Consider the following 19,389-nt stretch of genomic DNA (forward strand, 5'->3'; position numbering starts at 1 on the left):
ACTTTTCTTTTGATTCTTCCACAATCCCATGTGTAAATGGATTTGAAACATTGAGTAGAATGGGGGCGTCACAGCTTGGTACGAAATAACACTCGGTAGTACGGAATTATTTTCGCTTATGCTCCTATATTCAATGTTCTTCTAACACCACCCTCGTCCGAACAGAACCCATAGTCTGAGAAACGGCCTCTTCCCCTCTGAGTCTCTGCTCCTTTGGCGGGTTTCTGTTCTCAGTATGCCCAAACGTACTCAACCGGCTCTCCTTCCTCAGCACCGTTCTGCAACAACGATAAAATGTGAATCATCCTCCTCGCCCCAACTCCCACCCGCCTACCCCCCTTTTATTTTTTGTATTTATTTTTTAACACACCCTCTTCCCATCCAATTGCTTGATTGCATTCCCAGCACCTGATTTCTATTCCTCCCAGGAGTTCCGTTGCAGCATAATGCCGACACCCACCCTTTCTGCAACCATCAGTCTGAGTTGGCCCTAAAGTCCCACCACCTTTGTCTCCGCTGCGTGCAGGGTCATTCATGCTGCCTGGCCTGGGACCCCAGGTAAGCATGTGTGTGCCCCTTTTCCCCTTGCAATGATCTGTTCCTTCAGGGCTGCCAGGTATGTACTCGGTCCTTGGTTTTCCCGATTGGCCGAGATCACTGCCATCGGCTGTCCTGTCCTGTCTGGTAGCGGTTCTCCCTCCCTCTCAGCCGTGACCAGCAGCTGCTGGTGACCTTCCGTTGTCGACACAGACTTTTACAGTCTGCCATTGATTCTGTGCGGCCATTGCTCCCTCCCAAGGACGATCTACTGGTCGATCCATTACAGGGGGACAATGACTGACTTAACATGGGCATCCTATATAATATTCCTACCATTCCTGCCTGCACTGCTCCTATGGTGGTCCGTCAGGGTCTTGACCTTGTCAAGGGTTAGCAGGGACTCCTCCCAACTTGTGGTAGGCTGCCTACCAGGGCATATGCGAGAGCAAATCCTACCTTAGTGGGTGGGGTGAGGGATTTGGGGATGGGGGTATGGGTCCCAGTATGCAATGCCACTGAGCATGTATTATTCTGTAAGAATATTTTTTCCACAGTAACGGTCAGCCGCTGTTCTGGCATGAGTTCTTCTGAATTTTTGACAGAACAAGGCCCAGTAACCTTTGTGCTGAGTCCAGAACAAGTCAAGCAGCTGCAGAGATATCCACTTCGAGTCACAATTTACCAGGAGTGGGAAGGCCGCCCTCCAGGCATCAAACATTGCTACCCGGCAGAGTCATTCTAACCCTTGACCCGGTCAGATGACAGTGAAGGAAAGCGGGGCAGGTCTTAGCAAGGAGTTTTAATCTTTGGCTGTGTAAACCAACCCCACAGGGAAACGACCAGGGGAAGATCTGTGATATCGGGAACAAAAAGGATGGGTGAGGTGGTGATAAACAGGGTTATACAAACCCTGTACTCTGACAAATGGATGGAGTGGTGTTCAGGTGAGCTCGGAAGGAGAGTTGGTGAGCCTAGAGACCAGGCGACTGAGATCGGACAGTATATGACATACTGTGGCTGTTGTGGAGGTTTGTTTTATTCGTATTTATATAGCGCACAACAGCCCAAGGACATCGTGGCACTTGTTACAGTACAAAGCGTAGTTACTTAGTTACATGGTCATTAGCAACATATATACAAGTTGCAACATAGCTACATAGTCATTAGCAATATATATATATATATTTATATATATATATACAGGTTACAATATAGTTATATTACATTTGTGTTATATTACAATATACATGGCGGAAGTGGATGAGGCAGTCCTCCACTTGCTAGTTGAGGAGAGTTGCCTTGAGGTTGTTGCGGAAAACAGAGATGGAAGTTTCAGCTCTAAGGGTGACGGGAAGTGACTTCAAAAGTTTCGGTGCAGTATAGGAGAAGCCTAGACCTCCAGCTGTGGCTCTCTTTATGCGTGGTATGTGTAGCTGGTTGGTGTACTGAGCTCTGGTGGGGAGAGTGGATGTGGTCCTTGATATTGCTTCAGATAGGTATGCTGGAGCGGTTTTGTTGATGCATCTGTGAGTGATGGTGAGGATTTTCAGAGTAATACGGTCTTTGACCTGGAGCCACCGTGCTTCACGTCTGGCGTGGGATATATGGTCTCCTCTAGGGATGCTCATAGCGGCTCTGAGGGCATAGTTTTGTGTGGTTTCCAGTTTGTGAGTGTTCTTGGCGGAGGTGCCAGCTAGGAGAGCGTTGCAATAATCGAGTTTGGATCCTATAGTTGCTCTGGCTATGGCCAGGCAGTTGGGGGTGGATAGGTAGGGTTTAATGGCATTGATGAGTTTGGTGCTGATGCAGAGGCTATGGCGCTGACTTATTTGTTCGATAGATTTGCGTCAATGTGAACACCTAGAGTCTTGACAGAGGATGATACGGAGATGGTTGAGTTATCTATGTTGAAGTTGTTGTATTGGGGGCTTAGTTTCGATAATGTGTTTGTCTGGTTCAGGATGAGAATTTCAGTCTTCTCCCCGTTAAGACAGAGGCCATTGATTGCCATCCAAGCTTGGATAGTGGCATAGATGTTGTGAAGTGCTGTGGCATCTTGGTGATAGAGTCCAGATAGGGGGATAAGTACTTGAGTGTCGTCTGCATAGTTTGTATATGCAACACCCATGGAGTCAAGTAAGTCGAAGAGGGGTTTTGTGAAGAGGTTATAGAGGGTGGGGGCTGTACAAGATCCTTGGGGGACACCGCAGTTTATAGTGGTAGGATCTGCGTTTGCTGTGTCGGAGTAGACCTTCATGGCTCTTCCTTCAAGGAAGTAAGTGATCCAGGATGCTGCTTGATTAGAGAAATGGGCTACATGGGTGAGGTGGGTGGTGAGTGTTTGGTGATCTACCAGGTCGAAAGCAGCTGATAGATCGAGAAGGAGGAGCAGGGCAGGTTTGCCTTTGTCCATGATCTGTGAGATTTGGTTTTTTGGGTCTAATGAGGCGGATTCTGTTCCATTCCCGACACGGAATCCAGATTGTCTTTTGCCTAGTGTGGAGTTAGCTTCTATGTATGATTGGATCTGGATGTGAGCTGCTTTGTCCAGGATCTTTAGGAGGAACGGGACTGTCATTATCGGTCTGTAGTTATTGGGTTGCGCTGGGTCAAGTGTGGCCTTTTTTAGAAGTGGCCGCACCCAGGCTTCCTTGAGATTGTTTGGGACAGTTCCTGTTTGGAAAGATGTGCTAATGAAGGCAGTAATCGGGGGTGCTAGGTCATTGGAGCATTCCTTGATGATTTTGGGAGGGCAAATGTCTGCTTTGCAGAGGGATGGTTTGAGGTTTTTGATGAGATTAAGGACCTCTGGTTCAGTGACGTCTCTGAAGGAGAATTGAGCGTGATTGAAATTACTACGCTTATCTTGTATGGGGCAGTTGGTTTCTTGGTTTGGAAGGGCTTTGCAGTGGTTTTGGATGCTTGAGTGGTGTGTCAGTAGGGAAGGGAGCGAGAGAAAGAGTGTTGGTGCAGGGGGAAGGAAGTGCATGTAGATCGTATAAGGTGAGAGTGGTACAGAGACGGGGGAGAGAAAGAGCATGCAAGGGAGAGGAGGGAAGTAGGAGCAAGGAGGTAGGCATAGTAGGGGAGGTTGGAAAAAATGATGACATGCTGTAGGAGGCGAAGAGGGGAGCAAGAAAGCAGTGGTAGAAAACTGAAAGAAGAGGATGTAGTGAGAGGAAGGGAAGAAGGAGATTGAGAACCTAGTAAGATCAAGGGATATTGGGGAAGAGAAAGAAGGGAAGAGCGAGAAGGCAGAGAGACCGAGGGTAAGAAAGGAGAGAAGACTTGTTGGGGAGATGAGAGAAATAACTGTGGGAACATAAGAGACGTCCCGAAGGGGGACAGATGGACAAAGCTACAGCTGTTGGGGCAGGCACATTCACATTGTTATGCTGCAGGAAACATGGGCTGTAGAAGACCTCCTTTGTGGACAAATGCCAATTTTGGTAGATATGTGCGGCTCTCTTTTTGTATATTTTACGATGTTGTAGGTGCTCTGTGAATGGAAGGAAGACTACCTGGGATACTCTTGTAAAAACCCACCTTTTGTTATACCCGACTATCTAGTACTATTTATTATCATTTACCATTTGTTAGGACTGGCTATTGGTAGACGATCTGGAAAGGAAACCGAGGGACCACTTTCCCATGGTTTTGATCTTGCATTGTGATGCTAAAACTGTAACATAAGTCTCCCTAAGAAAAGAGAGGTGGGCCTTGAATCAAATAAGACATGCAGGATCCTACGTTGCCAGAGGAGAACTATTTAGCTCCTACTTGTAAGAGAGTGGTTAGCTTAACATCAACCGCTACCAGGGCCTACTTTTTTTGCCTTATGCCCTACTGGCACCCTAGAAACATACCAATGTAACATATGCTTTGGGTGTTTCGGAATGTTTTGAGAGGAGAATTAGGACACCTCAAGAATACATTTCAACCTTAATGGGTTGTTTGTAGCGGGCAAAGGGTTATATGGGTTATATGCTTATGTTGAGCATTTGTGTACGATTTAATATTGGCTCACCTAGATGTGACGGACCAATCAAATGCTCCCACTTACACAGTCCCACCCGCAATTCCAGGTGATGTATTCTAACATCGAAATGTATTTAAAAGAATAGTTATTTTCAGCCAACTGAGTCTCCAGCTTTACCCTGGAGCCCACCACTATCTGGTATATGAAATAATACAAAACGAAATTTGGCTTGCCTATATGAATCTCACTATATGTCCACAAAGGCATCCACATTCAATCATAATACTATCCATATAAATATGCTGTATTGCCAAAGACTGTATACCTACTGACATTTCTGCTTAGCATTGATCTCTTTTCTGAACCTCACTAAGGTCTAAGTAAAATATTCTAGACAAGGCAGATATGGTCTGATTATCTTCAGCATCAAGACAAGAATGGCAGCGAGAAAAATTACATCAAACAAAATATACAAAATATAGATATGCACCAACTCCCCTGTGCATGTGTGAGATAGTGAATTTATTAACCATGTAAAGGCCATGTGCCATATAGGCAAGGGCCGGCTAACAGTTAAGCCATTTACATGTAAAAAGTAACTAATTTGCATTGGTCTATGTACGTTTGCATTCACATACTGTTCTTGTGAATCTATGTTTTATTCTGAACCCACATGTATCCTTGGGGGGGGGGGGGGGGTGTGTGTGTGTGTGTGTGTGTGTGTGTGTGTGTGTGTGTGTGTGTGTGTGTGTGTGTGTGTGTGTGTCCCCCTCCACATGAATGGATTCCTTTCTATCCAGAAACCTTCATGGTTTTACAAGGGGCCTGCATGTAAGGCTTTCCTTCTCTTTATATATCTATGCCGGACATGTACTATTCTCCAGTAACAGATGTTAGTTAAAATAGCCTGCCGCCCCCGCCCTGTCCCGTGATCCTCCACTGCACCCGACCGAGATTTTGTACTTCGCACAGTTCTTAATGAATGGAATCCATTGTTTTGACATGCATTTTGTTGCACACATTTTTTCTAGTCTTTATACTATAGTCTCCACACGTGGCATGCATTAACTGCGTAATAGCAACCCAGGCTATAGTACTTGCATGGCCTTCTGACTGACCACTGCAGTTTAAACTAGTACCGATATTCTGAGCTAATAAACTTTACCAACGCAATCCCACTTTAAAGTGGCAGCCAAAATATTTTCAATTTTGAAGTTCGTTTTTCATTGCAAATTGGAATGGGCCTAAATTAAACCACATCGAACGTTGAATTTGATGTATAAGTGAGGAAATACAGTGCATGCATTCAACAACACTGTCGTTCAAGTTTTTAAAGTGTGCCCCCTTTTTACATTACCAATTCTTTTCCCTTCCCAGATTTTACCCTAATTAAGGCTGAACAATTTTGGGGGATTGGTAGGGGTCGATTTACCTTTTAAGATGCAACTTTTCATTTTGGGATAACCAGCTGGGGACCCAGTCAGGTAGGCATCATTCTGTCAGCAAAACCCTCAATTCAGGTGGCTAATTTGGAAGTCCATTCCCCTGCGCAGACTGGACATCCTTTTATGGGCTACTCTGGCTTCCTCTCTCTATGGACCAGTCTTCCCCTTGTGGGTTGGAATGTCAAATGTCCAATTTGTCCCGCTTCTTCATCTTCATCACCCGCTCATCTTCCATATTTCAAACTTCTTTTCCCTTTCTGCCTTATGGGTATCCCATTATGGGTATCCCAATCTATTTCTCTGTATTCCCACCTGGTTTGTCTTCCACATGAGCAAAGAGGTGGGAGGGATCGTACTCTTTCTAAAGAGAAGCTAATTTCATTAATCTGCTCCAACTTCTGATTCATCAGTGATACCCTGATGGAACATATATTTTTAGTGTCTGCATGTCGAGGCAAACATTTTTTACATGATGGAATTCTGATCATTTTTGATGATTTTACATGTTTCGCCATTTTTCAGCAATTTCCAAAATGACAACTAAAAATTCTGTTTCAAGATTCTGGTAGAGCTTACTTTTATCTACAATATATCAAAAGCTCAGACAATTGCAGCTTGTTTGACGATCAAAGACTTAATTCCATTCTTACACATTGTGCCCAACAGTTTGAGACTAACAAGACAGCTGTGGATAGGATACAAATCTGAGATGGGACAGTAACAGCTTGGACCTCCCCATCACTCTTTCTGAAGAACTAGACTATTACGGCTCTCTGCCAAAACCTAGGAGTTCTATCCGTGGAAATGACAGAATTGCAGATGTTCTGCAAAAGTGACCCCTAGAAAGATGGATTTGATTTATACAGATCTGATGGACAGCTATCTAGGCCCGGGGGTTTATTGCCTGCTTGTGAATGCAGAATCTATAGAATCCCACTTAATGTAAATGGTAAATGACTCCTGTGTTGCACTGGGATTAAAAATTGTAGCTTCCAGTGCAACACCCACACCCACTGTTCCATCATATATTGTGGGAAAATGGGTAACCCTTGAACGTGCATGAATGTTTGGAGCCAGATCATCGGGTATCCCCATGTGTCTTGTGCCCTTTGTTACTAGTGCTATAGGAGGTGCTGGTTGTGTGCTGCAAATGCTTTATTCATCACTTTCCATTTTTGTTGTTCATATCTTTGCTCTCTCTAACCACTGGCCAGATTTCTGCCTCCAAACCCTTACGATCATGCTATCTTATCTGGAGGCTCTGCCTTCAAAGTTGCCAATAGTTCACTTTTTGCTTTTCCAGAGCATAAAACCTAGGAATGCTCTTACTATCCAACACTTTCGGTTTACCTCCTACGGACGTTAGCAAAACGAGGAATTTTTTACATTAAGATTCCAAGCGTAAATATTCTATCCCGGGGGCGTGGCTACATGGCCACGGACTAAGACTCAGGTTTTGAGTGCTCCTGCTGATCGCCATTTGTATTTGTATTGGTTTTATTTGTAACACGCACCATCAGGCCCGAGGCATCAGGGCTCAACTTGAGCAAAGTTACATAATGAGCATATATAGATACATACTTTGGGCAAAGGTGAATGTACATACATAATAGACAACAAGTATAACATTGTACACAATTTACAGAGCAAATACATTACAGGAGACATGGAGGCAAACGAGTAAAGCGGACGAGGTGGGCCGTGCTAGTAGGGCAGTGGTGTGCAAAGTTTTAACACTGAATTAATTTTTTTTTCTTCTAAAACGAGGCGTTCAAAGTCTGCTGTGAGACGTGGAGCTGGAGCTGCGACAATATGAATATCAAGAGAATGCAGCGGCTGAAAGCGGGAGGAGAAACGCACATGCAGAAGTGAATTCTTGGTCGGAGAAGATTGTGGGACTCTGCCGATAAAGGATACAAAATGGCGCCTGCTGGAACCAAAGAGAAGACCCTAGTAAAAAAGAAATCCACTTTTTGGATTGTTTTGGGATTGCTTCTGGCTTGTTTTCAAGCTGCAGATTTTTTTTGGATTTATTTTGGATTTTTTGGGGATTTTTTCAAGCAAGGATTTATTTGCCTTGGGTAGGAGGATTTATTTTGGAGTTTTACTGACTTGTTTCTCAGTAAAAACAATCCACTAACACTAATTGGCAGGCAAGCATTTCTAAAGGATTTATTTTGGAGTTTTACTGACTTGTTTCTCAGTAAGAACAATCCACTAACACTAATTGGCAGGCAGGCATTTCTAAAGGATTTATTTTGGAGTTTTACTGACTTGTTTCTCAGTAAAAATAATCCACTAACACTAATTGGCAGGCAGGCATTTCTAAAGGATTTATTTTGGAGTTTTACTGACTTGTTTCTCAGTAAAAACAATCCACTAACACTAATTGGCAGGCAGGCATTTCTAAAGGATTTATTTTGGAGTTTTACTGACTTGTTTCTCAGTAAAAACAATCCACTAACACTAATTGGCAGGCAGGCATTTCTACAGGATTTATTTTGTATTTTTTTCATCTTGTTTCTCAATAGAACCAATCCAGCAACACTACACATTTTTACTGCATTTATTTTGGATTCTTTTGCAAGCAAGGCTACATTGGAAGATTTATTTTTGATTTTTTCCAACTTGTATCTCTGTAAAAACAATCCAGTAACATAGGCACACATTTTTACTTCATTTAAATGTTGGAAAAATAATGTCAAACTGCACTTAACTAATTTCTCCAGTAAATAATGCCCAGTCGCTATCATTCAGGGTGTATCAATTTGCAGCAATGGGTAGAAGGAATGCTAACACCTCGGCCATCCCATCTCCCATCGCGCCACCTGACTCGCTGGATGGTGGCTGACTGTCTCCTGCCTGCCACCCGGTACAGCTGTACCCCTCCTCTGTGCTCCTCTGTTTACCACCCCTGGCTGTATATCTGTTCTGTTACGTTTGAAAAAAAAGAATGCACCCGCAATTACTATTTTATTTGTTTCTTTTATTTATTGGATACTTTGTAAGTCCCCTACACATAAAATGGTGTTTCAAGGCACCTCAAGACAAAATAAAGGGGGCAGGAGAGAACAAGGGAGAAAGATAACAACATTCCGGCTATGCCTTGTGACATTTGGATCATTGGCAGCAAACCATGCCTGAATAGCCTACTGTCTCTACCCCAAACAATAAATACTATGTATGGTACTCTTAAATAATTTACATTTCTTATGCAGATGTAAGTAAACCAAGCAGAAAAGAAGCAGAAAAGAAATAATATGATTACCAGGTGGGGCTAGTGGCCGGCACTTGCTTCTGGCAGGCACTGGGCCACGATGGGGGGTTAGGCCAGAGTCCTAGGTGAGGCTTGTGCTGGCCCGAGCTCCGCTGGGATCTCCTAGCTCTAGTCTCCCCACCTAAGAAAACACTCCTTTTGGGTTTAGCTTTAAAAATGCCATATCACAGTGAGAAAACATGTCCAAACTGGATGTACAATGTAGGCCAGTCTTATAGTCAGGCCTGGCCGAAGAGGTATGGGGGCCTAATTCAACATGATGGTTGGGGGACCCTTTGCTTACAATGCAAAACAGTCTGAGGCACCTGTGGGGTGCATACATCATAATGGAGAGGAAGAAATACAGCCATGGGTTAATAGCTGCCGATTTTCCCATTGCACTTGCACGATGCAAATGCAATGTGCCTGAAGATCCTCTGTCTGTTCTCCCTTGTCTTCTCCCCTAAATTGCACTGGTAAAACTGCAAAATCGCTGACGGGCCTATTTGCAGTGTCTCAACTGTTAAATGTATATTACACACTTACTGTGCCTCTGGAGACTATTATCGTCTCAGAATTTCAAGGTATACTAGACTGGGGGCAGCAAGATCAAAATGATTTTCCCATGATAAGACACTTTAGGGAAGTGGTGAAATCAGGATTGGAGTCCAGTCTTGCAATTAAAGTACTTAACCACATATCTTCCCAGCTACAGCTTGTGGACATGTCTGGGTTTTGATGGAGATGGCTTAAAAAGTATGCAAATCACATGATAAACCACGCTGACAAACATTTTCTTATAGAAATATGTGTAACACGAAAAAGAAAAAAAACACAATTTTTGTTGCCCCAACCCATCCTCCTCCCCATTTTCACTGGAAAGCTACAAGTACCAGAAGTAATATAAGCCCAATCTCCAAGTAAAAACCACTGAACAGGTTATCATGCCATGTTCATTCTAGAGAGGAGTGCCTGCTACCTTTTTTGTATTTTTTCAAGGAACTTGGGGTTGGTCATCCTCCATTACCTGGGAGAACACAGACGTGGACCCCTTGCTCACTGTGCTCAGAGAGGCACAGCTCCACCTCACTGATGGGACCCAACAAGGCTGAAACACGTGTATGGGGTTGCTGTTGGTACTCTTGTTCAAAGGAGGTTTGCCTGGCATTTTGGTGCTGTAGTGTCCTTGTGGGCGGGACAAAGACTGATATGCAAATGGTTATTCCTCCTTTGTGAAAAGTACAGTGAGCAAAAAGTGATGGCTGCGGACTCTCAAGTGGGTAAAAACCATTGAACAGGTTATTATGCCATGTTTATTCTAGAGAGGTGTGCCTGCTACCTCTTTTGTATTTAAGCTCCATGGGGTTTGCAAATGTGATTAGACACACAACAAAATGTATTTTGTGGTAATAATATGGTCACCTACATTTAGTCATTGTTTGACTAATAAAGAGAATGCAATTTAACTGTGCTGTTCATAACAAAATGTGTTTTAAAAAAGAGTTTCTGAGGAGAGTGGGGTTAAATTTGCTGGGTATACACTCTGTTCTATGTATAGTTATGGTATTCTGTTAAATGTCTTAATTTTGACACCTTACCACAGCGTTTTAAATGAGTGCTCTTTCCTGCTTATTTAGTTGGGAGTCGGCTTGTTTTGGGCTTCTTTTGCAGGGTCATTTGGCTTTTTTTTCTCGGGCCTGGCAGCGTGGGCAGCAATGGCGGCGGAAGAAGAAGATACGATGGTGGCCGTGCTCCTTGTGGGCACGAAAAACGAGATAAATACCATACCAGAGGTAAGTGTGCACACGTTTAGGGCACCTTTATTTATGTGGATGTGTATCTGGACACAATCTGGAGCACTGCGCACTCCACGAATATCGAGGGGCATGGAGGGGAGATGCGGGAAAAAAATAATCTTATTTCAAAGTCATGCTGGAAAGGAAGGAGGCTCTGACGGACTTATTCTGTGGCCCGAGGGACTGCTGAGGGAGGGTTAGAGAGGAATTCAGGAGGTGAGCCCCGGAGCAGTGTGCTGATCGAGAAACAAAGTTCACCCGTCAACACAAGCAGGCGCACTCGCCATCTAGCCCAGCACAACTATGAACTGGGGATTTATGGCACAGCCGGTTCCCCGTATGTCTCCTTCTCCCATTTCCAGGGCAGGGCACAACTGTAAACATCTGTCTACTGGGCAAAAGAGAATGGCAGTTCAATCTCACTGCTGTCTTTGAACGCGAAGCTTATCCTGTGTCATGCGTTACTTATTCACTTCAAACTGTTCAGCGCGCCATTAAAACCATCTAAACGCTGCGCCTGAGGGTTGAACACTAAACAGTTTGGTACCACAGTGACCGGAGCTGGATCTTTGAAGAAACCGTGCATGTATTGTAAAAACACATTGCAAAATGTTGCGGCCATTGACCACAGTACTGAAATTGCCAGAATCAATGACCCTGTAGAAGGGTCAGATGGGGTACTGGGTGTCACTGCCTGTTGGATCAAAGGACAGTGGCTCAGAGCAGGCAGGCAGCACGTGCATGGTCGAGAAACCCAGGTCTAAAAGGATGACTTAAGAGACCATCCTGGAGTCATCCGATGATCATCAAACTACATTAGAAGTCATTCCCACATCATCAGAAGTCATCACGCTGTTAAAGTCATCAGCAAATGTCTCAGAATGGTGGGTGATGAATTGGGGATGGGTTTAGGATGACTTGCTGATGATGCCAACATCATCCCTATTTTAGAAAACTCTTTGTTCCTGATGATTTTAGGATGACTTGCCGATTACGTCAAGAGCATCAACAGGTTTGCCCCAGATGATTCTGGGATGACCTGCTGATTACTTGAAGAGCATGTTAAGCCCTGATGATTTGGGGATAATTCTGGGATGACTTGCCGATTACTACAAGAGCATCACCATGAAACATGTTTATGTATCGCAAACTATTCTTAAAATTGGGCTTTTTTCGCTGCCGGCTGTCCCCGGGATAACCACAAGTTGGCGCCCCTGGTACTGGGTGCTGCACCGGGAAACATCCAAGATGTATTGAACATGTAAAACAAAACGTTTCATGAAGTAAAATATTTCCTGATATTTGTTCAGATTCAATATAGCCTGCATACGAAAGGAACACAATTGTAAAAAAAATAATACTTGTTACTATTTCAGTTCGTGCACACCATACTCATGTGTCCAGCAAATGGCAGCTTCTAAATACGTTCAGCACTATGACTATTAAAACACTATTTGAAATGCATACACAGCCAGTCTTACTGTTTTCGCTTGTGCAACATATAACCATTGTCCCCATTTGTACCCTGTACATCAAATTATATATATACTGGATAAGTGAACGAACTTGCTGTTGTTTGATGGGCTGATTTCCTGAAATGGCGTACGACCACAATATATATATATATATATATATATATATATATATATATATATATATATATATCATGGCCTGCTGTAGCGGCCATGTAGTTATGGTTAAGTTGCTAAACCCATAGGAAATTAACCATAACGTACCCTTAACAATGTTTTTTATTGAATGAATATATATATATATATATATATATATATATACACACACACACACACACACACAGCACTGTGTAATAAAAATGCGTATCCGGGACACACAGATCGTTGAAAACGTGTAACTGTCCTAATTTTATGTTTGCATTCTGGGACTTGTAGTCTTGCCGTTGTAATGGCGCTACAAATCCCGGAATACAAATAAAAAAATATATAGGCATTGCCCTGTAGGCCAGTCCAGGCCTGGCAGCATCCTGGCAATGTAGACATGGCTCTCTTCATATGAAATCGTGCAGGTCAGGGCATGGGACCATTGGTGGAGGGCTTTGCAGTTCCCTCACTGGGCTGTCTCCATGTAGCTTTCATCTCGGGTCAGGTTGCCTTGGCAGACCTGCTGGGCTGCAGGTGCTCCATTTTTAAAATGTAAACTGCTTTTCACTTTACCGAAACATGGGCCCAATTCTGAAGTCCATGTAAAATTGGAAAAGTATTGTTCCTTGGTGGAACAACACTTTTCCTAAAAGCACCGTATTCTGTGACATTAAGAATGTGGGGGTACAGACATCAAAGCTTCCAGTGTCCCTAATATGGCCTGACAATGGCCATAGTGCCTCTGAGGAGTGCAGGACAGGCACTGCCTGGGGATTCTCCTTGCAGAGCGCGAAAAGGAGTTAAAATACGGTGCCTGTGAGGTATCGTTAACATCTATTGTGCAAGTCTTTCCTATGTAAGCTGCACATTTCCCAGATGGCTGTACCACTTTTCTGATTTACTGAAAGCATAAAGACACTTTTGTAAGTCAGAAATGGCAGAGTTTTGAGAAATGCTCAGAAATTAGAAAATGGCAGTTTTGAGAAATGTTCAAAGTGACACCTGAGAGAATTGTGTCTTTATTTAAAAGTTTTCAAGCTTCAGATTTTTTTTCCATTTATTTTGGATTTGGGGGATTTTTTCCAAGCAACGATTTGTTTGTCTTGGGCTGCAGGAGTTTTGGGGATTTTTTTACTGACTTCTTTCTCAGTAAAAACAAGCCACTAACACTACTTTTTATTTTAACTTAGTATATGTGTGTTTTCTCTATGTTTCTGAATTGTGCTGTTTCTTACTTTTGAAACCCACTCATGGCGTTTACATGTGCGCTTGCTTTTTTCGGTTAATTTGGGTGGGTCAGCTTGTTTTGGGCTTTTTTCGTACGGCGATGCAGCGCGTTTTTTCCTTCCACCTGGGAACACTGGACACCAGCTGAGCAATGGCGGACGAGATTCGAGCGTGGATCATGCTGCTGGGATCGATAAACAAAGCCAGAATCATTGGGTAAGGAGCTGATGTACACGTTTTAGGCTTTATTTCAGAGTGAGCCTTTTGCATAGTGAGGAGTGTGTCTCTCGGGAGCCACACAGGTTGTGTTGATTTATGAGGCAGACTCTGCCTTTGTAGTGCGCGCTCCCCACGTCCAGCGCCCCCATCCGCCTCCTTGGACCAGCGACGCCATTTCTCCGTGAGCCTCCAAGCAGGGAGCACTGTTGCAGACCCTTGGTGTATATCATATGTTCTCCTGCTAAAGGCCGGCACAGTGCGTTTATCTGCAGGACACCGGGATGTTTTCCTTCCCTGGATAACAGGCTGCTGGCACATTTCATTACTTTCACACGGCGCAGCTCTAACCTGCTTTACAAGTGATATTCAAGCAGGCTAGAGCTTTACAGGAGAACATATAATATACACACGTGTCTGCAACATTGTGCTCCATTGTTTTCATACGACTTCAATGATCCAGCGTCATATATGCCAGCTATGGCTTTTGGGAGTTTCAGTCCAAAACACATCAACGTACCATGCAGCTGCAATTGTACTCGGAGCTGGGATTGGGTGTATGTGTATCATAGGCAGTGTGGGAGGGAAGGGGTGCAGTGGGCGCGCCTAGACCTACTGCAATTGATTTACTGGCACAACTGCACTTTATCACAAAACCAGCTGAGTTTTCGGGAGGGGCCAATGTATAGGACATGACGCATGGGTGGCACCTCAAAGAAAAGGAGCCTACAGTCGTAAATCCTACTTTGGAAGCTGTGCAGTTAGAGCAGCATCTGTGGGGTTCGATGGGGGGGGGGGGGGGGCTAATTTAATGAATATGTTGACCCAACTGTGCATTTTGAAAGCTCACTGAGGCCACGACTGTATTCAAAACGACCACATCCCTTTCAATTTACCCGCATTTGGCTGTCCTCTAAGAAATTCATACAGATTAAGAAAGTTCGTGCATATGTAGCCCCTTTTTCCCCAGGTCTAACTTGGGAGCCTGCACTTGAATGGGACAATAAGTTGGGGGGGGGGGGTGGTTTGGAAAGATAGCCACAAGGATAACCTGAGGCGTTTCACACAGTACACATTAGCTCTACATCGTGTGCCATCATCTGGGTGTAGTTGGTCACAGCTGTTTCACTGCATTTGGTGAAAGGCCGTTTTGCCAGGTTTTTTTGCTGCATTTTTGTTATGGGGTTTGGGGTAGGGGAAAATTAAGTAATTGTGGGTGTTGGGAGTGCGCCCCCATAGATAAATGGGGCAAAATGGGCAGGCGCCGTGGTGGTCCATCTCCCCTTGAATCATCTTTCCCTTCCCTGTTGATGCTCTACATTCATGGCTGCCTCTCCCTTGCCAGATGCCTTAGAAATATTGCCTTCTGCTTTCCTTAATCGGCTGTTGCAAGACCCCCCCCTGTGGCATGGAACATGCACATTCGCAACCACTGGAATGTAAACATGTCTGTCTTCAGCACTTAGCAATGGCTGGTTTGCTTTCGTCTTTGCAATTTTTTTTGGCAAATGGCCTGAACGATGGCACATGAATGCGGTTGCACATTGATGGTGCCATTTCACGACCAGGTCCATTCCACTGAATGCCCAGCACCTCTGAAAAGCTGGTGGAGATGATTGATCAAACCGCAGTCGCTTTGACATCTGTGCAGAGCCTGCTGACGCAGGTTCGAATCCCGGCAGCCCCAAACTCAGCCTTTTATCCTTCCGAGGTCGATAAATGAGCACCACACACCGTGGGTAATAATAAGCAGCACTCGGATACCTGAGGGTTCGTAGCACTATATAAATGCTAAATTATTATTATTATTATCCTGGCTCAGTTTGTTGGATCAGCCTGACAAAAGCACAATGTTGTATTTGAACAGCAGAAGTAGTTATAAAGCAACATACATTTGAGTAAAATGGTTATTCTTTAGGGCAGGGGTGCACAACTGATTTTGACAGTTGGCCAAAAGTACCTTACATGATGGCTATAGTGGGCTGAAAAGTAAATGTGGGCGGGGCGGTAGGCGCAGCAGGCGTGGCGGGAGGCTTGGCCCCACCCCTCAACCAAACACTATGCCCCATGGCGCTCAACCAAACACTATGCCCCATGGCTCCCCCACCCCTCAACCAAACACTATGCCCCATGGCCCCCCCACCCCCAACCAAACACTATGCCGCATGACACCCACCCCTCAACCAAACACTATGCCCCATGCCACCAAGCATGCACCATGCATACATACTCATACAGACCCAAACCCCCCCACACCCAACTCGGCACACAAACTCACAAGCATACACCAATACACTATGCACCCATACAGACCCGAACTCCCCACCCCCCAACTCGGCACACAAACTCACAAGCATACACCAATACACTATGCACCCATACAGACTCGAACCCCCCCACCCCCCAACTCAGCACACAAACCCACAAGCATACACCAATACACTATGCACCCATACAGACCCGAACTCCCACCCCAACTCAGCACACAAACTCACAAGCATACAGACCCCCAACTCACCATACAAACTCGCAAGCACATTCAGGCAGTCGCGACACACACTCCCCCTCCGCATCTCAACACACACTGCACTTGCACACAAACACATTCAGGCAGACCCGACACACACCCCACCGCTGCATCTCAACATACACTGAACTTGCACACAAACACATTCAGTCAGACCCGACACACACACCCCCTCCGCATCTCGACACACACTGCACTTGCACACAAACGCATTCAGTCAGACCCGACACACACCCCAACCCCGCATCTCAACATACACTGGACTTGCACACAAAAACAAACATTCAGGCAGACCCGACACACACCCCACCCCCGGATCTCAACATACAAGCAGCACAAAGATCCAACAAACACACACGCTCGGAAGACAACAAAGACTTTCCTAATGGAGGGGGCCGATGCTGCTTGCCGGCCGCCCTCCATTAGGAAAGTCTTTGTTGCTGGCGGGCCGGACAAAACGGCATGGCTGGCCGCAACTGGCCCGCGGGCCTTATGTTATGCACCCATACTTTAGGGTATATCCTACTTTTTTCATCTTAACACTTCCAGACTTGTTCAGTTGCTTCGTTGAACTGCTTTGTGGCTGAAGGCAGACCTGGTTAAGACATTTTTTTTATCACAGCAGTAGTGGGTTTACAACTCCAATTAAGTAATTAACTCTTAGAATACTGCTTTGAAAATCACAGGCAGGCACTTTAAGCGCAGGCACTTTAAGCGCAAAGTCTGATAAGGCTTGATTAAAGTGAGCTCAAAGTTCCCATAAGGAGGTATTTTGGGAGGGGCAGGATCTGGGTGTAAATGGCCATAGGGATTAAAATGACCATGGGCAGTCAATATTTCGGCAAATAACCAAACGCCTACTGGCTTTGTGTGCCTAGGTGTTCACCATTTCAGAAGTTCAGGTAAGACTGGCACCTGCCCGAGACACTTCCATGGGTGGGTTCCTAACAAACTTCCTTACTTGCTGGGCTGTGTCTGGGTACCCATCTGGCTCCCTGCGCTGGTTCCGGGTCTTGGTAATTGTCATTAGAATGCGTACTGTATTAAAATGTGTAATATTAATATTTGTGCTATTATTTCAGCATACTGGGACACAGTGGATTCCTGTCAGCAGGTAGCAGTTGAGCACTGCTTGGAACTGGCCGTTCAGTGGATATAGAGGAGGCGGACAGGAGCCACAGAAAAAGTTTTCCCGATACAAATCCCAACCCTGGTCCATCAACTGCATCAGAGGTAAGTGCCATTGGAGTTAACCAAAAGTTGGTTTGTGCCCTTATGAAATAAATAAATGCTTTTTCTCTATCCAAATACTATCGGTTGTAGGCTTCTGTGTCTCCACCCCAATCTCAAACCCTCCTCCCCAACATTCCTATGAAGCCATAGGGCTTCTAGACGACTGTGTCAGAGGGTGGGAAAAGGTAGCTCAAATACTGTGGCTCATGTATTAACCGGTTATTGTCCATCACTCATTATATGCCCACATGCAAACATATTGCTTTGTCCATTACTTATGACCCGTTAAGCTTCAAATGTCATAGTGGTGTCCTATGTTATTTTTTTAGATTGTTACAAAAGCAAGCACGCACATAGTTAAATTCCCATAGGTATATAATATCGGCATCAGTTGGCCCGGGAGCCAAATTTAGCTCCTGGTAAGCATGGTGTAAAGCTAACCAGGCTCTTCAAGGCTACAAACAGGGCTAAATAGCCCCCAGCTCCGCTCAATTTCAAACCCTGTGTATTTGTTTTGCTTGTATGGCTCCTTTACCAATGCACTGTCCATGGGGGAAACACGAGATTGGTAATTTCTTCACAATATACCAATTATGGAAAGAAGATAAACGGAGAGCCACTTCCTGGGGAAGTGACACTAATCTATATTAAATTCTAAGGAATTGCCATGGTTTCAACCAGATTTACAGCTTTGAGAAATGTAGTAATTCGAATTACGAAAGCACATTAGAGGGTGTACAGTGAAAATTGCCTATGCTTTATTTCTCACAGCCATGTGTCAACCAAAAAGTACTTTGCTTGCTCTTTTCAAACTTTTTACACGAATCTTTTTTGCGTTTCAGAATGTATCCATGTTAAAGCCAGGGAAATGGGCTTTCCAGTACTCTCTGCATCCGAGTGCAGAAAAGCCCTCCAACACAAAATTGGGAACTACCGGATGAAGAAGGAGCCAAACCTCGTCTTTTCTACACAAGTGTAGTTCCACATTCCCTTGCTCTTTTGCCTCGTCCTGGATACTAGTGTGACTCCCTGGACTGGTTCTCTTTCCCCTCTCAACCTTGCTCCCTGGGCTGGTCCCCACCGGACTCGCTTGCTCCCTAGGCTGGGCCTGTATACTCGTGTGACACCCCTGGACTGGTTCCGTGTCCCCTATCACCCTTGCTCCCTGGGCTGGACCGAACCTGACTGGTTCTGGGTCCCCTCTCACCCTTTATTTTTAAATTGTGAAGCACCCGTGTTTGGGATTGCTACAGTTGTGTTTTTGTGCTATGTACACAGTGTCCGATTGAACCTCTGCCTCTTTTTAATAAATATAGTCGGGGAAAAAAAAACGTGTCGCTTCTTTTTAAATATAGTTTATATGCCATTACATGGTCTTGACTTTCATGGCCATTTTACCTAAATGACTGTGACCTAATTAGTCATCACTATTGTTCTAAAGGCAATTCAAAATGCAACTCTCTGAAATGGGCAGCAATTAAGCCACAGTGACGCTTTTAAAGCCCAATTCAACAAGGTGCACCAAATGTGTTTTTAAGCATTTCTTTTCAGGAT

General features: G+C 44.6%; 1 protein-coding gene and 1 long non-coding RNA gene across 4 annotated transcripts in view; both read left to right on the forward strand.

Moving 5' to 3' along the window:
• Positions 1–19,389, forward strand: part of VAMP4 (vesicle associated membrane protein 4) — a 436,264-nt gene that overhangs the window by 198,932 nt on the left and 217,943 nt on the right. The gene's annotated exons all lie outside the window — the stretch shown is intronic.
• LOC138534729 (uncharacterized) lies at positions 13,925–19,166 on the forward strand. Its single transcript, XR_011284879.1, has 3 exons — positions 13,925–14,075; positions 17,685–17,835; positions 18,678–19,166. It is a non-coding gene; the product is annotated as an uncharacterized lncRNA (long non-coding RNA).

This window comes from Ambystoma mexicanum, chromosome 1q (genome assembly GCF_040938575.1).
Source record: "Ambystoma mexicanum isolate Mex_15411 chromosome 1q, UKY_AmexF1_1, whole genome shotgun sequence".
In the NCBI taxonomy this organism is placed as follows: Eukaryota; Metazoa; Chordata; class Amphibia; order Caudata; family Ambystomatidae; genus Ambystoma; species Ambystoma mexicanum.